Here is a 20,712-nt window from a genome sequence, read left to right on the forward strand (position 1 = left end):
GACCACATTTACTTCACTACAAACACATGTGTAAAGCAAGGATGGAACATGGCAACATCTTGTGGACTGAGTGTGATTAAAGCAACAAAATCACCTCTAATGGAAGTTTTCTAGCAACAACAACTGTGGAAACTCTGCACGTCGACTTCATTTAAGAGATTTTTCATGAATGGACTTGCACCTTTTCTAGTCTTACTGACCATCAAAGTGTTTTAACACATTCTTCTATTCAGTCATACATTCACACATTGATGGAGCAGCCATCAGGTGTAACTTGGGCTTCAGGATCTTAAGGCACACAGCCTGGGGATACTCTGGTTAGTGAGTGAACAACATCCAGCCTATGGCAATAAAAAAATGGCAAAGGTCTTTATGTTCAATTTAACTCTTAACAGAAGTCTTAAAGGAGACATATTCTGCCCCTTTTCCATGAATTAAAATAGTTCCCAGGTGTCTTTAAGACATATCTGTGTCATGCTTTGATAAAAATACCCCAAGGTTCAAACATCACGGCTCTTTTTTCATCCTCTCAAAAATGCCCTGTCCAGAACGGCTGGTTTCAGTGTCTGTCACTTTAAATGCAAATGAACCACTGCTTGCCCCGCGCTGGTATTATGCAAATTCGAAAACTAATGACATCATTGTCATAAAACGGAGGGAACAGCTCATAAAACCACATGCATTTCAATCTCAGGAGCCTGAAAATTACAGATTCTTTTGTAAATTCTCACAATTTGGGGGCCGGGAGGAAATTCCATAATATGTCCCCTTTAAGGATTGCCTTTACAAAGTAACTATGCAAGAGTTGCACCTTAATTAAACAGCTTCAGGGTAATTGTGCTGGTTAAATCAATGACTTGTTACTTGTTCCAGGGAGAATGGAGGCTCTCTGCCTACCACCTGGCGTCTCTTGGCTGAAAAACCAACCTTGTAAGATCAGAGCCTCCGACCCAGTTTCCCAGCTCTCGTCTCGTCAGAAACATGGACTGCTTTAAAGCTACAGTTGGTAAGTCGACAAAAGTGGAAGTAAAATTGGTTAGAAATTTCAAGATGATACACCGTCAGTTCCCTCGATGAACCTCTGCCAAGGAACAGCATCGGGAGCGGTGGATTGCGGATTTTGTCCTAAATTACCCATTTCATGTACTACCATCAGAGTTCCAGCAAATACGGCTGAATAATTGTTGCCAACTGAAGCTTTAAAGCACTACAACACAAACACGCCTGGCAATCTGTAATCTCTTGTTAATGTTAATTTATAGCATTTTTGCAATTGATCAGCCCTCCCTGACTATCAGTCTAGTGATGTAGTCTGTTACTCTAATGAAATGAACTGTATTTAACACAGAATTAAAATGTATCCTTTTTATTTGTTTGGTCTACAACTGAATATTTAACTTTCTTCTTATAATCCAAGAATTGCTAGCTAGCTACAGTGCACAGTTAAATGAAGATCTGCACAGAGTAATGTGGTCTTCTGTGCAGGTAAATTGATTAAAACATGGATTGATAGGTTTAGTCAGGTAGGTTGAATAACAACCTTTGTGACCATTGGAGATGTATTTTGTCATGTATTAAAGGCTCTAAAGTCATTCACATCCGTACTTTAATTTAATTTCTTCTGATTTTGAAGCTAAAAGTGTTATAAAATGAAGCTCTGTTGAGGTGAGCTCATGTATTCAACTAGAAGATGAGTCTTTTAAAAACCATATTGAAAGGAAAATAAATGTGAAAGAAAGAAAAGAAGGACCTGGACCAAACCAATCACAGCTTTCCTTCGGCCTTGAGTTAAATGAAGTCTGAACTGAACCATGTTTCACTGTGAAACTCTTCACGCCTTGTATCTCTGAATCCAGATATTGACATGACACTTTTAATCCACACGACAGCTGTGAACTCACGACCTCTTCCAAACTCGCCGCGCCGTGAGATCGCACAATCGCACGAGATCAAGTGTTTTAAATCACCATGAAAGCTGAAATTCATTAAATCTCAGTAAAAAAAAAAAAGCCAAGTGAATTTCATGGCGCCACTCTCCGACCCACCTCCCACCTCCCTCCTCTGCTGCAAGATAAAGTGCCACTTCAGCAGCGGGAACAATCTGCATCCAGGCGACTATTTTGAGAGGGATGTATTCACTTATCTGCAGCTCTTACATGGCCACCGGAGGCCAGCCAGCCAGCCAGCCAGCCGTGTGTGTGTGCATGCGGCATCCTGAGGCAACATCTGATTACGCTATCAACCAGCTATTCAAGAGCCGTTATTTTATTGTCATACAGGATGAGAGGACCTGGGACGGGAGGACACGGGGGAGGCTGGAGGAAGCCACGGCTGACTGGTGGTGATCCCCGGGGGGAGCCGCCGCCGCAGGGACGAGGAGGCATCACAACATCCCTCTGTCAAGTGGCGGCTGTTTACCTGCAAGGACTTTTGAATGTGCACACACACACACACACACACACACACACACACACACACACACACACATCCTTGTCTTTGAATGTGCACACACACACACATCCTTGTCTTGCTATCCCTCCTGGGGACTAACCCAAACCCTTACCTTCACCTTAAAGGGATAGTTCAACATTTTGGCAAATTGGCCCATTGCCATAATCCCTATAGTCATCGCAGTAGGTTCGTTAGCCTTTATTTGTCGGTGCAAGCTATTTTTAGAATGGCGGAGCAGAGTCGTGAGCTGCACAGAGCTACGCTATGGAGGCTAATGGGATTTCTTAGTTTCCCTCATCAAACTCATCAAATACACAATCCAAAAACTCCAAAACGCTCTGGTGGACAAGTTGTGACCTGCACATTCACCACGCTATGAGATAATAACAGAACGTTACCAGACAGAGCCATTTTAGAGATAAATTCATACAAAACCGCTGATGCGCGTTGCCTTCAGGGACAGTTTTTCAGCAAGCAGTCTCTGTATTTCCCTCTAAAACAACTCTGTCCGGTAACGTTGTGTTATTATCTCATAGCGGGGTGAATGTGCAGGTCACAACTTGTCCACCAGAGCGTTTTGGAGTTGTTGTATCGTGTATTTGCTGAGTTTGATGAGGGAAACCAAGAAATCCCATTAGCCTCCGTAGCGTAGCTCTGAGCAGCTCGCGGCTGCGCTCGGCCGTTCTAAAAATAGCTTGCACCGACAATTAAAGGTAACAAACCTACTGCTATGACTATAGGGATTATGGGCCAATTTGCCAAAATGTTGAACTATCCCTTTAACCTAAACCTGAACCCTAAAAAAAATCAAGTCTAGACCCTCAAATAGGATTTTAAACTTGTAGGGTCCCCACATGGTAAAGCAGCCCCTTCACCGTATGCAGTCCCCACTAGTACAGTAAAACCAAAGCCCAAACACACAGCCTGGTAGGAGGCTTGTGACGGCCTAATGGATGCAGCAGAAGACTGGAAAAAAAACACATAACACACCCACTGAGAGTGTGTGATAATGGACCGATGTTCTAAGAAACCACTTCCCCTGCCACTGTGTCCTGGAAGTCTTCCTCAAGAGCAAACAAGACATGCAAGATATGAAAGAAGTAGAAGAGTCCTGTATTTTTGAACCATTAGTTTGTTGACAAAGAGGAAATCTGAAAAACTAATAAATGAAAAAATCAGTCGAGCACGAAGCCTTGGCCTGAGAAAATGGAGGTCTTAGCAGTTATTCACATTTATTTTTCTCTTATGGAAAACACATTGATGTATAATGAAAAAAAATGAATGTATATAGTGTGAATATATAGTTTAGTGTCAAGATTTATCAATGCAACAGTGACTTGAGTTAAAAAGATGAAGTTACATTTTATATTTTAGTACAGTACAGCTTAATATTGTTGTTGTTTTTTTCATAATCTCTCATAATAAAACTATTCATAATATTAATATAAGTTTTTGTAATTAGAAGTTAGTCTGTGAGTGTGTTGAAGCTTCTTCTCATTTCTAGTCTACAATACTACACTTTGTTTACACATTTCAATACATGAAGGGAAATACTGAATATTTTTTGCAATACATACAGTATACATTATAAATCTACGGAGTACTGAAAACCTACTGAATGACAGAATGGGAGAAGATGACAACAGAGGTGATGAAGACAGTTACTCCCATGATCCCACGCTATTTCCCCCAGGTTGCATTGAAATTTTAAAAGAAGAAAAATATCAATAAGCAGCAAACACTTGCAGGGGAAAAGCAGGAGCACTTCGACATACTTTATTCAATAACCTGTCGTTTCCTCGGAGCTTAAAGGACAAAATAACTGTCATTATACATAAAGCTTCCCCGAAGACGGCCTGTGTCAAAAGGACAATTACAAGAAATGAAACCTTGCAGAATTCAATATACAATATGTGATAAAGCTGCTCATATATCCCTCAGCCGTGCTCGTGCAGTAAGCTTTATAATCTGGGCTCGACTCCAACTCGGAGAAATGAAACAGGGACCGAAAGAAAGAATAATAAGCGGCATGAAACCCAACATGGAGGAACAAAAGCAGATGAAGAGATAAACACGTTTTACAGTTTGACAGTAGAAAATGTAGACGTCTCCTGCAGCTGAGAAAACCTCCCTATAGTGCAGAGCGTGATGGCAACACAACAGACTGCACTAAATAAAAAAATAAATTAAGAGTTGCATCTTGGGAGTAAAGATGAACAGTATCAAATGCCAACTATAATTTACCGCAAAGTATTGATCTTTGTGCGAAGGAGCTACATTTGGGTCTGCTCGGTGTAAATTGCACAGTGTAATGCACCAGGAGCCTTTCAACAAGATGGATATTAGTGGTGCATCATCAAGTGTAATGGAGTGGAGGTAGTGAACTTGCAGCCAGGACTGATTGCGCTGGTGCAAGAGGGATTTCCTCCATGCGTGTTTGGACTTAAACTAATTCTGTTTCACTGTGGGGAGAATGAGAGGTGAGGCGTTATATCAAATTAACATTTTCCAAAAGGGGGAAAGGGAAGCAATTTTCGACACACATCCGACTGTTGCGTTCACGTGATGGAAGATTGATTAAAAAGTGAGGCGGGAAAGCAGGACGAAAAGATTTATTGCCCTGCGAGAGTGTAAAAGACAAGGGAGTGAATTAATCAGAGCAAAATGAGATGACCTTTCAATATCATGCCGGATCTGCCCTGAAATTCCCCCTCGAGTCACTCTGATTGTGTTTGTCATGTTTTCTTTTCTTATTTTTTTTTGCAGACCGGCCCCAGAAAAGGCCGACTTCAGGGGAATGAGTTCGATAGTTGATAAAACAAGAGAGAAGATGAGATCTCGTCTTTCTCAAGATAAGATCTGCTAAAGCTAAATGACACAATTTGTGCAACCTGTGTCTGCAGCAGCTTTTGTTTGTGGCCTCTCTGGTTCCAAAGTGTCGTCTATAATAGCCAAATTTATTTTTCTAATAAATGTCATATTTCACCCTCGGGGGGGGGGGCTGAGTGACGTGATGCAGTAAAGTGGAGCCGTGTCCACCAGGGAACAAACAGGAGGGAAATCTGTCTCCTTATGAATATGAATTTATCTTCATGCATTTTTCTTGACTGTTTATTTGTAACAATGAAATGAATGAAGTAAAGTTAGTTGATATCTGTATTTGGAGTTGACTCATCAGACCTGTTTTGACATGATCAGCTCTGGTATGGTTATAAATCTGGTTACTGAAAGTCGCAGGGCAGATTTACTGAAGCTGCTGTTCAACTTTTTCTCAGCTTCTTTCAAGGAGTCGGGTGAAGACGATCAATACCACTTGAGCTTCTGTAAGTATAAAGCTTCAGCCAGGAAACTGTTTTCTCTCATTTATTCATTCAGTGGTTAAACTGTTTATCCCTTTAGAGCTGAGGGGAATCTGCGGGCTTGATGTTACAGTACTAGTCAGAGCAGATAATGTCTTTGGATGGTGGGAGAGAGTAATGCACATTCTCCAAATCATTTGGATATACTTGTATTCATTTGTTTATTCTCTTCTTGTCTTTCTAGATTTTTCTTTTTTTTTTGCTCATTTCTACTGTAAATGGTTAATTCTAAACTTATCCGTTCTGTTTTAATCTGTCTTCCACCTGCATGTTTTTGTTTTGCTACCATGTCCAGGGCCATTGCTAGTTATTCTGGCCCACTTCTTATAGACTATGTATGATCGTTTTTTGTTCATTTCAACCAGGGCAACGTTGACTGTGAATGATAGTGACAGTGATGAGTACGGTGACTGTATTGATTCAGTAAGGGACAGTTGTTGTTGTTTTTTTCAGTACAGGACGATCTGGTATTATACAGGATGATCCAGTATTATCAGTTTATTCATCATGTAAATCATGTTTCAGGCAAGTTTTGTGTCATTTCTGTGTTATGTCTGTGTAATAACAAACGCTCGTGGCCAAGCCCAATGGGCAGCCCATAGGGAGGCTGAGCACAGTGTGGCCTTTGGGTTGACCCACGCACGGGGGCCTTCACACCAGCCCTTGAGAGCAAAGACGATACTATGGCCTTGGGCTCGACTTCATGCACACTTGTTATTACATAGACATAACATGGTGATTACATAGGAAATACATTATTCTTTTAGTTTTCACATTTTCAGATCCAGTAAACGATTGTCCTGGTCTTTGTCAGTAAAGTAGGCGATAAACACCATGAAATCCCTGATGTTACTAATTCCATCTACCTGTCTGTCTATATTAACCTTTTCAACTATTTTCTCTCTATTTAACACAAAAAAAGTTTTAAAATAAATCCCAAAGTCAACCAATGAAAAACAGTCTGATCTTACTCTACGTCGATTTGCTGCCAGTGAAGAATATCGTCAAATTACATCGCTTCTTATAATTTATTGATAGAGTCTGAGTTATGTATGAGGCGACTAACCCCAAAATGTCTGAATGTCATCGGTGTTAATGAGAAATATACTTCTGAGTGTCTGGAGAAATGTCAGACAGTGGAGGTCAGAGCGAAGCCAAGTGAAGGAGCATCAGGCCCCCGATCTCATTTATACTGATGAAAAGTTTAGGTTGTGAACACACAGCTCTGTGTGTCTGTGTGTGTGTGTGTGTGTGTGTGTGTGTGTGTGTGTGTGTGTGTGTGTGGGAGGGGGGCGGATGGATAGATTGCTATCCATAGATGAACAACATATCCCCTCAATAATTCATGGGCACTTCCTCAGTCTGACAAATGGATATTACAAGTTTGCGTTGTCAAGACACTGGGTGGAAAAAGTGGCTCTTATCAACAACAAAGTGAAGTCATATGAGCTCTTATACATAAGTGCAGAGACACTTAACCACTGACTGGTCTGTGATTGTCTGGATGTGTCTCTTAGACTCTTAGAGAGCGTCAACCAGAGTCTCAGGGATCAGACTTGAACTGTTTAACATCCTCACGACGAGCTCACAGATTATTCTTTAACAGATGCACTCTCAGGCCCAATCCCATTTCTACCTCCTGTATCCTTACTGGTCTGTTGTGTACGTTCACGTTAGGGGATATCCTGATTTATAGGGATATATCCTGATTGTCTTTTGGATGAAGAGGGATGTAGTTTTTCAACCAAGTCTTTTCGGACCACACTACAAATGAACAGGTACAACAAGATACATGAGTAAGATGGCCTCCAAAGATGTAAATATTTTCACTCTTAAAGGAGAATTCCGTTGCCATTTTTGACCCATTTTTACCCAGTGTTGGGGGGCAGCAATAAATGCGACTAAAATTGATGCAGGCAAACCGGAGTTACACCATGGTCGGAGATATTTTGGACATTACCACTGCACTGCTCCACCGTTTATTTTTGTAAAGAAATCATCACAACAAGGAAAGTGTTGTTTCTGTGGCGGGGAGAGCAGGCGCTCTGCGATCGGATGGTAATGTCTTTCCAGGACGTTTCAGAGTTCGGCTGTCTGAGGTGAGTGATTACATGCAAAAACACAAAGTTTATACTGTTTATACTGTACACTATATGAGTTGAGTGGTGTCTCGTAAGGATTCCAGTCATGTACCATAGATATTTGATTGTTTGTGAGTTTTTGTTGTGGTTGAAAAAATTGCCCCCATAGTTTAGCGTTGTCACTATCCCTAGTGCCGGGTAGCCATGGTGTAACTCCGGTTTGCCATCAATTTTGGTCGCATTTTTTGCTCCCCCCAACACTGGGTGACCATCGGGAAAACAATTTAGGGGTCAAAAATGGCCGGAATTCTCCTTTAATAAGATTTTTAAATTACAACAATGTATATAACCTATATTATGATCTCATTCTTCAAAGGAGTCAAATCACTTTACACTGTTAAATTCACTAATGTTAAATTGCTCATACATCGTACAGTGACAACAAATTAGGTGCACCTTTCTACCTTCTTCTTATGCATTATGGTGCAGATGATGACATATTACGGTATAGTAGTGGTGTCTCATTTGATAAGGGAATGATTGAAGGGGTATGATTGAGAAATTAGATGAGATTTTAATGATTTCATCAAAAATCTGAAATAACTGTGTTGAACACACTGGTTATAGTGGGCAGGCACCATACCAGGGATTCATTTAACTGTGACTGAGTCTGATCACATTATTGAAAAAAAAAAGAAAGTTCATTTAAGTTTCCACAGAGAAACAAGATATGATAGAATAAACTTTATTGATCTTTGAGGAGGAGGAGAATTGAAATAGCAGAAGTCATCAACCGTCAGTTTATGAATGAAAGATCCAAAGATATGGAGAAATAACAATGAAAAACCAGTAGATAAAAACTGCAATAAAACAAAACATATTAAAAATCTGCCCTGATAGTTTAATAACTAAACACAATGGTGTGATATTATATTGCAGACACTTGAGTTCACTTGAGGAGAGAGAAGGAAACAAACCCTGAGACGTTTCTTTTTCCCTCCAGGACTCTGACTGAGGTTTTTCCGACAACAGTCAACAGGACGCATCGGATTGCCCTGAGGCGCCGGCTTCTGCTGATAATCCCACTGACAGACGGCATCATGGGAGCAGGATTTCCTACTGGGCAAAAAAATATTATCAAAACAGTTTCCCAAATAACTTGTAGTCTCTTTTTTTATCATCGTTTCTTCTTTTTTCTATGTGCTTCACCACTTACTGTTTAATTGTGATGCATAAAAAGGGATAATCTACAATCTGACTGTGAAGAGCAGTTCACAGAGAATAAATAAAGTTTTCATCATGTCTCTGTTTATGTCACAGCGGAAGGTTTTAAAGAGTCTTTACTCTGCGGTCTGACTCAGAGTGTGTTCAGAGGAAGATGAAGGGATCAGTGTAAGGATCTAAGAGATCAATGCAACATGGGGAGGAATCTATCAATACTGGAGTGTACGAGCGTGAAGCAATATTAACACAATACACCACGAAACTGAGATACAACCCTGTTCTTTTAGCAATAATTGGATTTTAGTCAATATCAAAGAATAAACATGATTTACATAAACCTATTAACTCACTTAAATCTTTGGCAAAAAAAATGTACAATTTCAAGGACAGTTATACATTTTTCATTTCAATAATACAAAGTAGCCTAGTACAGTGGAGGACTGCAATCACAGATTATGTTTTTGTTGCTTGGCGACATCTAGTGGTCATTGTGAGTATGACAGGAGTAGAGGGGAACGTGAGACGACGTAGGATGGGGGGCAACCGCCATTCCGACATCCCACCAGCCCCATAGACCTCTAATTGTCTAAATGGCAACACTTAATTTTCTATCAAATGTCCCATCCTTCCAACAATTCTTGCCTCCTATGGTCGGAATGACGGTATTATTTTCTTTTTATGAACATGCTGCCTTTCCGAACAGTTCCTTTAATAGCGTATTTTTCCCCAAAAGATTTTGCACTGGTTGGGTTTAGGCAATGATGAAAGGAGTTGGTTAAGTTTAGTAAAAAGCAGGTCGAGGATAGACAGGCCAGATAGATTGAGAGAGTCCAGATAAGTAAGAGGGGGTCAGCTGTTGAGTAACGCACATTTCCTTATATTGAAAGCCTTGTAGGAATGGTGGGACGATGGCATGTCGGAATAGCGGTATGTTGGAATGATGGGATGTCAGAATGACGGGATGTAACCACGTAGGATAAAGAGACGAAGTCCATGACAGGAGGAGGTTGTAGTGAAGTGGATGAAGTGGTCGAGAGAGCACAATGCAAAACCAGCTGTAACCACGGCAACACAAATCATCAAAACTCGGAAAAGGAAGTGCTCATTTTTCACTTGAATCACAATATTTTCTTAGCCCTCAGTGAGCCATGACCATTATTACAGTAACCAAGACAACCAAGGATGGAGGCTGTTACAGTTTTGAGGTGATTTTATGACAAAGATTTGTAGATTTATTTTTTTACTTTTTTATTTTTTTTTAGGCTACTTCAGCATCCTTTCCTGGTCCGATCTTCGCATAATTGATCCAGATATTTAAATTCAACTTCTTCCACAGACACATGTTCATGTGTCACCATCCCAGTGTCAGTGCTGGTAATGTTATATTAGTTGAGAGATGTGATGCAGAAAAAGAAAAAGAAAAAAGTTAATAGGCTGAGTGGAAATAAAAATAAAGTTTCTAATTATAAGAAGATAATTACATCATGCATCATAAAGATTTAATCTGAAACGAGGATATGGAAAATGCCACTCAGGCCTCATTAGCAGGCTGTGCCCTTTACAAACAGGGAAAGTCCCTTGATTTCATTACATTTTTGACGGCCAGGCTCATTCCTCTGCAGACAAAATGCCATTTTCTTTTCAAAGTGGAAGAGTTACAGCAGAGCCACAGGACAGAGACAGGAAGCAGTGACATTTCTGATTTCCTCTTTAATCTCTTCAATCTGCCCCTTGAGAACCTACAAGTACTTTTTTTATTTCTTTTTTTTTTTTACCAAGATGATATTTAGAAACAAACCACAGTGGTGGAGCAACCTTCAGACTGATTTCAGAAATGTTTTAACTTTACCTATATATATGCATGACTTGAAGCACAATCATCTTAAATCCAGAGGCAACCGTCTTAAAGTCAGAAGCTCGTGTCTCTCATGTCTTATTAATTCTGGTCATGCTGGGTGTTTTCTTTCCTCTGCAGGGAGTGAACCCGCACTGCACAGGCAGGATTTTCCCTTTTTGAGTCTTATCAGCTCTCCAGCGTCGGTCTTGTGTGGGTTTTAATGTTGTATAATCTTTTTTTTACTCTGCTGAATGGAGTGGAAACACCTCTGCTCCCTGACATCATTCATTCCCTCCATTCTCCTCAGCCACAAAAGATGTATATTACATAATCTCTCCTTTCAGGGGAGGAGGAGGAGGAGGAGGCCTGCGGCTGTTTCCTTCTTCTTCTTCTTCTTCTTCTCCTTCTTCTTCTTCTTCTTCTTCATTTTATGCCTCCTCTCAAAAGTGAATCAGGAAATGGGATTGATAATGATTTTCAGGATAAATATTGACTGGGAGGAACGGAGGGAGCAACGGCTTGTGCAGCGCTCGTTATTTCCAGCGTCTGGCTGAAGGCAAAGTCTGTCATGTTTGATTCCTTGTCAGCTGATCTAAACTGTTTCATATCAACAAATCGTCTTTTACATATTGTGGTTATTAAACCTGTGTCTAATTCAGGTTGTGCATCAGAGATTCAGTCTTCTCTGCTCCAATTATGTTTGTTGTTTCCAATAAAAGAGAAACCAGGTAAGGGTGAGCAACATTATCAACGACTGCAAACAATGACAAGAATAAATAGATTTTCATAACCTACAAGACATTACCATCACTTTTAGGATAATCAATTACTCAGATATAAATCTGTTTGCTTGATTAAGAAAATTATGGGCATGACACAATATGAGGGTTTGCATCGTGCTGCATGAGCTAAACAAGAGACATGAGTGCACAAATTTAAAATTAGGTTTAAAAAAATTGAGCTATAGGATCTGTAAATGTCCAAAAGTAAAAATGAAACCCATATAACCAGTCAGCCAACATGCTAGACTATAGATCCGATCTGCTTCATGTGTGTGAAGCCTGCAGGAGGATTTACTCTGCTAATGTGAGCAAATCCTTGTGATTGTGATGAAACAATTCAAACACAATGAACATGAAAACAAGTAAAAAATCAATTGTAATACAGGCCCTGAAGTTGTTTTCTATTATGTTGCAAAACAAAGAAGAACGAGTATGAATTAGTCACATCAGATAAAAAAATAAATCCACTTTTTAACTTTGAGAGACAAAACAGAAATTTAAACTTCCAGATATTTTGCAGCACTTCAGGCCTCGTCTGTCTCTCCATCAGTAATTAACATTCATGAAACAAACAGAGTCTGTTCCACTTGTTCCCGTTGCCGGCAGCCAAATGTTTATGCATCAGAAAACTTTTTAGAAATGAAGCTCGATGCTTCTCGTGACTTGGCCCCTGATTCACCCCTTCACAGATCACCCAGCAGCAAGTGAAAGCACCACAACCACCTGTGAGTTCCTGTGTGCTGCAGAATGATTTGCTTCGGGGTGGGATTAAATATTAATTCGTGCAACTAACACGGCAGATAAAGAACAGTATAACACACATGACAAAATATCGACACCTACATCTTCTGCAGCCGAGAGTCAGCGTCTCCAGTCTGCAGCTGTGAAGTTTACAGTAATGTGACAGGAGCCTATCACATCCCACCGATCAATGTCTGCAGCCTCCCTCGCTGCATCGGACAGCTGTGGATGATAACACCACATGATGCAGCAGCTCACGTCCTGCTGAGCGGGGATGCCTTTGAAGACGCTCAGCGATGGATGGGCTGAGGAGAGACGGACGGATGCTCACACTCTGCTCAGTCTGATCGAGTGTGTGTTTACGTGCTGCTCTGCACGTCTGCCATGGAAACATGTGCATCGCTTGCGTTGTGTTTCTTTTTACAGGTGTCTTCTCTGCAGCAGTGAACGTTCATCCTTTGAATTGAACTGAACTGAAATGTTTGTTTTGAATATGCAAGTACATATGCAGCAGGAATGTATAAGATAAAACAAATGAAGTGCATGGCAGACAAATATTCAGACAATATGCAAACAAAATACACAAAACAAATGAATAAAATTGCATATCAAAAAGGAGTGAGAAGAAGAATAACTTCCTCATGCAGAAAACTGTCCTTAACTTCTGCATTTGTATGTTCAAAATTAAGTCATGTTCAGAGGATGAAGGACAATTTGACCTCCTGATTGCACAAAATCAGCAGCATGACATGATAGTTACCTTCATTAAACTGTTAGTTTGCCATGTAATTTAGTTTAATTAACTGTAACAGAGCTGCTGTAACAGGTCACAAGACAAATCTGAGGAGTTATGAGGTGATTAAAGGGACAAGAAACAGAAAACTCAAACATTCATGTTCTTTATTTTGTGATACTGAGCTGTTTTACCTGGATCTGGCCAACAATTAGACACTGGTTCATGAAATGAATAATAAATAATATAAAGGGCAATTAAAAAACTGTAAATACTCACTAGCGGCCACTAGAGGTTGTAGTGCTCATCACATCCTAAAAAAGCTAAGGGCCGGATTTACTAAGATCCCAGATAGCGGGCGCTATATTGTTTGCTCCCGCTATAATATTGCGTGTTTGGTTAGTGCACGCAAAACAGGTGATCTACTAAGAGTAACCCGCTAAATGAAAACACGTGCAAACCACAATATGTAAATGAGGGTCTTGCGCGTGGTAATCGTTTCCGCCATGGAGAGTGTGGACAGAGAGCTGGACGGACGAAGGGACAGAATGACATTTGATCCGATGCATACAAAGACAGCACGTGTGTTCATCTCTCTCGCGCTCTGTTTAGATAAATAAACACAAATCGCTACAGGGCCCAACTCGTCATATAGTGACGAACAGGCAGCAGCTGCAGCGACAATCACAAACCTATAATATGTGTGTGCCGCCCATGATCGAGTGGATTAATAGAGAGCTCAGGTGGGACACACGGATCTAAACACTCTGACCACAGACCAGAGGGATCAAAGACGGGTGAAGGCAGCGGTGACGTGTCTCAGTCCGGGACCGGGACTGAGAGACGGAGCTGAGCAGCCAGGTGAGAGGAGAGGAAAGGAGAGGAGAGGAGCCAACGGAGCGCACTGCAGGACAGACGTGCCCCGTGCGTAACGGCGCGTAAAGACTTTTAACACGGCTGAAAAACTGTTACAGAATTACCCAGACGTGAGGAAATGCAGAGATGTAAGATCACGGGGCTCTGACAGGTATCAAATCAATAAACGCATAAGTTTTGGCGAAGTTGTATCAGTTAGTACATGGTTTTCAGACGTGGTGAATAAAGACGCAAAAACAGCCACCGCAATCTCTTCCTGGTTTGGTAAATCACATTGCACGCGCTAAATAAATCTATTTGCATCTACTCCTCCCAGTATTCTGCACGTTCTGGCTGAAACGCCCATATTTACATATTCATCAAGGCAAACGCGCTAAATGGATGGCACGTGCTATTCTGCCCGTGTGAGGGACGCAGTCCTTGGTGCGTCCCGTTAGTAGATCAGGTTCCACATGTGTTTGCGCGTGCAATCACGTTTGCACACGTTTTAATACACGCAAACCTTTAGTAAATCCGGCCCTAAGTGCGCAAAACTCCTGTAGCATTAATAAGTATGATTAGTAATTAAAAAACTTAATACATCTTGTCACCTAAATCTATACAATATTAACGCAATGTGTTGTGTTTGATATGTTCATAGCTTTTCCCATTTTTGCTTTGAAATGTCACGTGATGTTTAATCCATGGCAGCTTCTTGCAGATTAGCACTCGTATGTTATGATAAGATAATAGTTTTACATATTTGCATGACAGATTCGAGAGTGGCATTAATGTCCTCATTTATACATCTATAAATTATTGCTGTAAGCCGTATATAAGAAGACAAGCTTGACTTTCTATTTCTGATGTATATAACAGGGGGGGTTTATGGAATCACATGTACCAACAGACGACATCCATCACCACAGTAAATCCCTGATAAATCGTATCTGCCACGAAGAGGTGGCAGGAGCATTATTAATCCAGGCAGGTTTCTCCTGACCTTTTTTTTGTGCACTGAAATGTAGATGAGCTAACACATGAGAACAAGAGCTGAATAACAAAAGTCTGATTTGTAGTTACATGTTATAGGAGAAATAGCCATGTTTTTTTTGTTTTGTTATTCTGGTAATAGAAAAACATCAGTATCCCTTCACCTTGTCCAACAGCAGCAATCTATCTATCTAATCAAATATCTCACATATGACAAAATATGATTTCTGACTGTGACCTTTGCATCTTAGTTTTACCCGTACGTTCACTCCGTTGTGACACCCAGGCCCATTCCTATGGAGACAAATGCCACTGAAAAAAGGCAGGGTGGTGCTGACATTTCAGTTTTCTTGTACTGTACCACTTCCCTCTCCCTTAAGAGCCCACCAGTGATTTTCCGGCCCGATTTGAAAAGGAACCACACAACTGGTCCCGTCTCTGTAGATGACAACTGCCAACGGCGACATTGCCCATTTATTGCAACTTCAGACCAGATGCATGCTGGGACATGCCACTGCAGAGCTGTGAATATAGCCTCGATCGGCAAACAATGAAATGTCAAGGACTTTCTTTTCAAGTCCACCAGGGTTTTTGAAGGCTGACATGTGCACAATCTTAAAAGCAATCTGTCTTTTTTAACATTATTTTTTGTGGGTGCAGTATCTGTCTGATGAAGCGCACGTACGTCTTTGTTTTGAGTGTTTATATCCCATCAACTAGCTTTGTTCCACTCCAGCAGCACACGTTAATTAAACCACCACGGATGAATTTATTCTATTATTGGATCCTCTGTGCCGGTGAATATCCCCAAAAGTGTCTGAGTCCCCCTGCGCTTCATGCGTTGGTGCGGCTCAGTTTGCCGTGTTAGGACTTTACAGCAGGAAACAATACAAAGGTTTAATTCTCCACAAAAGATCCACTGTAAGAAAATTGGACCTGCGTATGTTGCCCTGTTGCCCCCCTCCCTCCATCAGGACCACGCTCCCTTCAGCAGGGACTGACAGAAGATGGATTTACTTATTATCGCGCCTGTGCATGCCAATGAGCGAGACACAGGGAATCAATAACTCCCTGGGAAGAGTGTGAGGGGCATACAAATGCAGGGTCAAGCCAGGTTACAGACCAGGCAGTGGATCCATTAAAATAAGCAGAGAGAGATTCAAGCATCTGTCACCTCTGCTATACAAAATTATTAGAGTTACTAAGAAAATTACCACGTTAATTAACTGCAAATAGCCTCCCTTTGTCTTTGGTGTTTTGCATAATAACCTCGTTTCAACCTGCTGGATCTGCCCCCTCTATGAGCTCTGCTGAACGGGTTTGGATTCTCAACACAGTCGGGTTTTATTGATGACTCTTTTTTCTGGCTCCTGCACCTCGGAGGGTTTTACAGTTTTACCCGTAACATGACGATGAGCTTCTCCAAATATTAGTGAAGGATGTCGGGTTAATTCTTAGAACCGCAGGATTTGAGGCAGAAAGGCAAACATGTTGGTCGTCCATCAGCAGAGGAGCTGATGACTGAGAGCTCAGTATGATTTAATTAGCTGAAAGAAAAGAAAAGAAATGACTATACTGTCTACATTTTATGCTACAGAGTCACACTATCAATCAATCAATAAGACTTTTAAAGCTCTTTTCACACAGGTTAGTGCAGGTCAAAGTGCTTCACAGAAGAATCATTAGCCAAGAAAATGGCTAATGACATAATAAAGCTGAAAGTTAAATACAAGGATTGCTTGATTCAATAAAAAATTATGGGAATATTTATAATAAAAAACACACATAGAAATAGAATTAACATTTGATGTGAAAGCTTAAAGGAGACTAGTTCTTGGAGGCAAATATTTTACATCTAAAGGCCTCACTGTTTTCTACATGTTTCCACAGAAAAATGCACACAGCCTGTATTCAGAAACTGAGCCTTAAAACCAGCCGTCAGGACTTCCTGTCACTTTGTGATGTCACAGCAAAGCAGTCACCCTAAGCCCCGCCCCCTCACCACCTGGACCCACCATCCAACACTTGCAGGATTTGGTTTCTCTGAGTGTTTTATCTTCTACATTTTTATTGGATCACTCAGAAAACAGTCAGCCAATCAGAAGAGAGGCTTAGAGCCTCCTCCTCTCTTCTGATTGGCTGACACCAACCTGTTGTTACGAGAGCTACAGAGAGCAAGCTGAGAGAGGAAGAAGAGATTTTTTTTCTTTTGGCTCCAGAAACCACAAATCCATCTTCTTATGGATCAACACAGTGTGAAATGTGGGACCTCCATCTTCTTCATTTTCTCCCTTCACTCTCTGTGACTGACTGAGGGCAACACAACAAATGCCTTCAAGCAGCGTCTGAGCCATCTTCTCGTCTGTGCAGTTCAGCTCGACACAGATATCTTGTTATCACAGCCAGAGGCGAGTTTGGAACAGGTATAGAGACATTTTGCCTTCAGACATTATTCAAATAACATGTCATGAGGCCTGGGTCCGTTTGAAGTATACCAAGGCCTTCAGAATTTCATCAAAGTAATGGTTGGATTTTTTCTTTTTCTTTCAACAGAGGAGCCTCAAAAGGAGCCAGAACCCTTTGAAACTGTTGCTGTTTCTCAAGCTTTAAGTCCCAATAGTACTTTTTTTTTTTTTATCCTTCTGACTCATAATGCCTCCAACTGCAGACTGTCATGCAAGCTCTTTTGTTGCACATTCAACCTCTAAGCTCATCACAGCCACTGCGACCCTCCGACAGCACGCCTTTCATCCCCGCTGCAGCAGAGAAAGACTCTGGTGTGTTGCATGAATGTCCATAAAGCCCCCCCAGCAAAAAAAAAAAAAAAGACGCCTCAAGTTTGTAAGATGCCAGACTTACATGAGAGCAGGAGCTGGAACAAGCAGTGAAAAGAGACAGAGAGCTTACCCCACTACAAACCATTCACTTGTGGCAGGCAGGCAGCACTTTGTGTGGAGGATCGGGAGGGGAGGGGAGTGGGGAGGGGGGTTTCTGTAAATACGACTGTGCACCGGGAGCTTTTCAGCTGAGGAGAGGCAGTTTCATTCACCCGGGGAAGTGGATATCTTCTGTTTGCATTGTCACCGGTGGAATCGCGCCCCTGCTGTGTGCACCCCTCTCTTATCCAGACTAACATGTATCCGTTCACATGTGTAACACGCTGCCTGTGCGGGTACAACTCCATTTCAAGCTCGGAGCTTTTATCACCTCGATGGCCCCGTAATTCATTGAGCTGCAGGTGCGAGCTGCTGCAGCATGACAGAACCTGATTCTGCGCCTTTGTGCACAACCGACTTCTACAAGGTTGCTACTCTACTTATTCCTGTTTTTTTTGTGGTGTGTGTTTGTGTTTGTGTGTGTCAAGAAGATTGAGGACATCAATAAGGGTTTCTCAATGAGTCCCTTTGGCCCTCTAATGCATCCATTGAGAATAATGGACATGCCAATTGGACTGACGCTCAGACCCGAGCAGCAAACACCCTACAGGGGCAGATCCATCAAGATTTACCGCCTATACGATAACCTCCAGACTACTATCACCACCAGCAGCCAATACTTCTCTCGCACACACACACACACACACACACACACCTTCCACCCACTGCCCACTCGTTACTCGAGGGCTGACTGACTGGTGGAGAAAATCAGCCATTAGGAAGGAGCCACGCGTTGCTTCTCGGCAGCAAATTAATGGACCGGTGTTCATCGTTTTTCAGCCGGCAGGTAGACCAGAGGGCAAAGCTCTCAAAGAGACATAAACAAAACCAAACAAAGCAACGAGGCTTTGTCGATTCATTGAGCTGCCTCTTAGTTTGTTATGTAATCTGCATCAACTGGTGACTGGGAACATCGTGAAATAAGCAGCATGTGAAAATGCAAAATAGGCCTTTTACTTCTCATGCTCTGTAGGAGTTCATGTAAAAAGAGTACGATGGAGTTTGAGTTCAACCAATCAGACTTTAGTTCACGTTAAAGACCCCACTAATGAGACAGTCCTCACCAGAACAACAAGGCAGAACTTGGATCATAAAATGTCTTCAAGTCTTATTTTAACCTTTCCTGTGTTTTTATTTGAAGTGTTGAACTATAAAAAGATATATTTGTGGTTTGAATAACCAAAAAACATCTCAGTTTAGTTCTACATCTTATTTCTCTGACCTCTCTCTGGAGCTCTAGTAACAACAGGTTAAAGAGCCAATCAGAAGAGAGATTCACAGCCTGCTTTGTAGTGACATCACAACGTTACAGATGTCATGACGGCTCGTTTTAAGGCTCAGTTTCTGAATACGAGCTGTATATTTCTTCGTAGGCTGAAGCTCTCAAATGTAAATATAGAACCTAAAGGTGCTTTATAATAAGTAAAAGTCACAATTTTCACAATACGGGACCTTTAAGGACAGAGGAACAACTCAACAATGAATTCGAGAATGCAACATTCACCTTTTGCATATGTGAAAACAGTCAGTGTGAGAGCAACTTAACTTAACTACTTGTGGTCCAGGACAGGGCTGCAGAATCAAGGTCAGATTTAAAATATGTGCTAAAAATGTGGTGCTTAAATCTGCAGTGGCACGGTTTTATTCACAGATTCAGGTGAAAAATCCATATAAATCCATTACAATAGTGAAAGAATGGAAACAAGCCAATTTGTGCACACCTGCGAGTTAAAAAAAAAAGGCCCAATACAGAACGTAAATGATAAATGACCTCCCTTCTTCGATGCATGAACAGGGCTCATAGCCCTCCACACATAGCACAGGACTCAGATCGCACTACATGCAAACACATAAGAAATACCACATCCTGATTTCTTATCCTAATTAGGATACAATGTTGTACAACAGATCCACAATCCTAAGTTAAATCCTTGAAATATTCTTTTTGTCTTTCTATATCTGGCATCTCGGTGTTGATGAATGTGCGGAGCTTAGCTGAGAATCTGTGTTGCATGCAGAAACATCTTTGCTGTTTAAATCTGAGAAAAGCCAGTGTATCCGACTCTAACATCACATCTGTAATCCCCCTCTTTAGCTGACAAGACATTACAAAGACTCACTTTTATACTGTAACTCGTTCTTATCAGGGTTTTATCCTTATTTTAAAAGCAATGACTCTGAATCTGAGCAGGTATTTATCCCATCCCACGTGATTTTGAAAGTTTGACTGCTCGGCAATGCCAGAACAAAACTTTCTTGGATTCCTAAGCTGCCCGTCCTCCTCCTCTTCCTCCTCTTCCTCCTCCTCCTCTTTACGCTATTTTCATTTGACTGATTTGTTCATCTATTCATCTCCTAAACAGCTCTGCCTTGGCTCTGTCCTTTGATTTGTTATTGTCGGAGCTATGAGTATTCACTGTGGCCAAGTGGTCATTTCAGCTTCAGCATTTAAATGGTTTCCATGAGAACACAAGAGATTGGTGTTGTGAAGATTGTGCCAGGAATGCAGAATTGTCTGTTGTGCTTTCCAAAAAAATGTGATTTACAAGCAACGAAGAGAAGATAAACACTTCCTTTGTTTTGTTTTTTGTTTTTTGCTTTTTCTTTCCATCAGACCAGTTGACAGCTTTAGGGTTTGGTTCAAGAATGTCACCTTCTGTTAATTGATGTGAATCCTCTGCTCCTCGCTCAGCAGGTGTGAAGGTTTCCTGCAAAATGAC

Source organism: Trachurus japonicus, chromosome 10 (genome assembly GCF_045865225.1).
Source record: "Trachurus japonicus isolate A0001 chromosome 10, Traja_1.0".
NCBI classification, from domain to species: domain Eukaryota; kingdom Metazoa; phylum Chordata; class Actinopteri; order Carangiformes; family Carangidae; genus Trachurus; species Trachurus japonicus.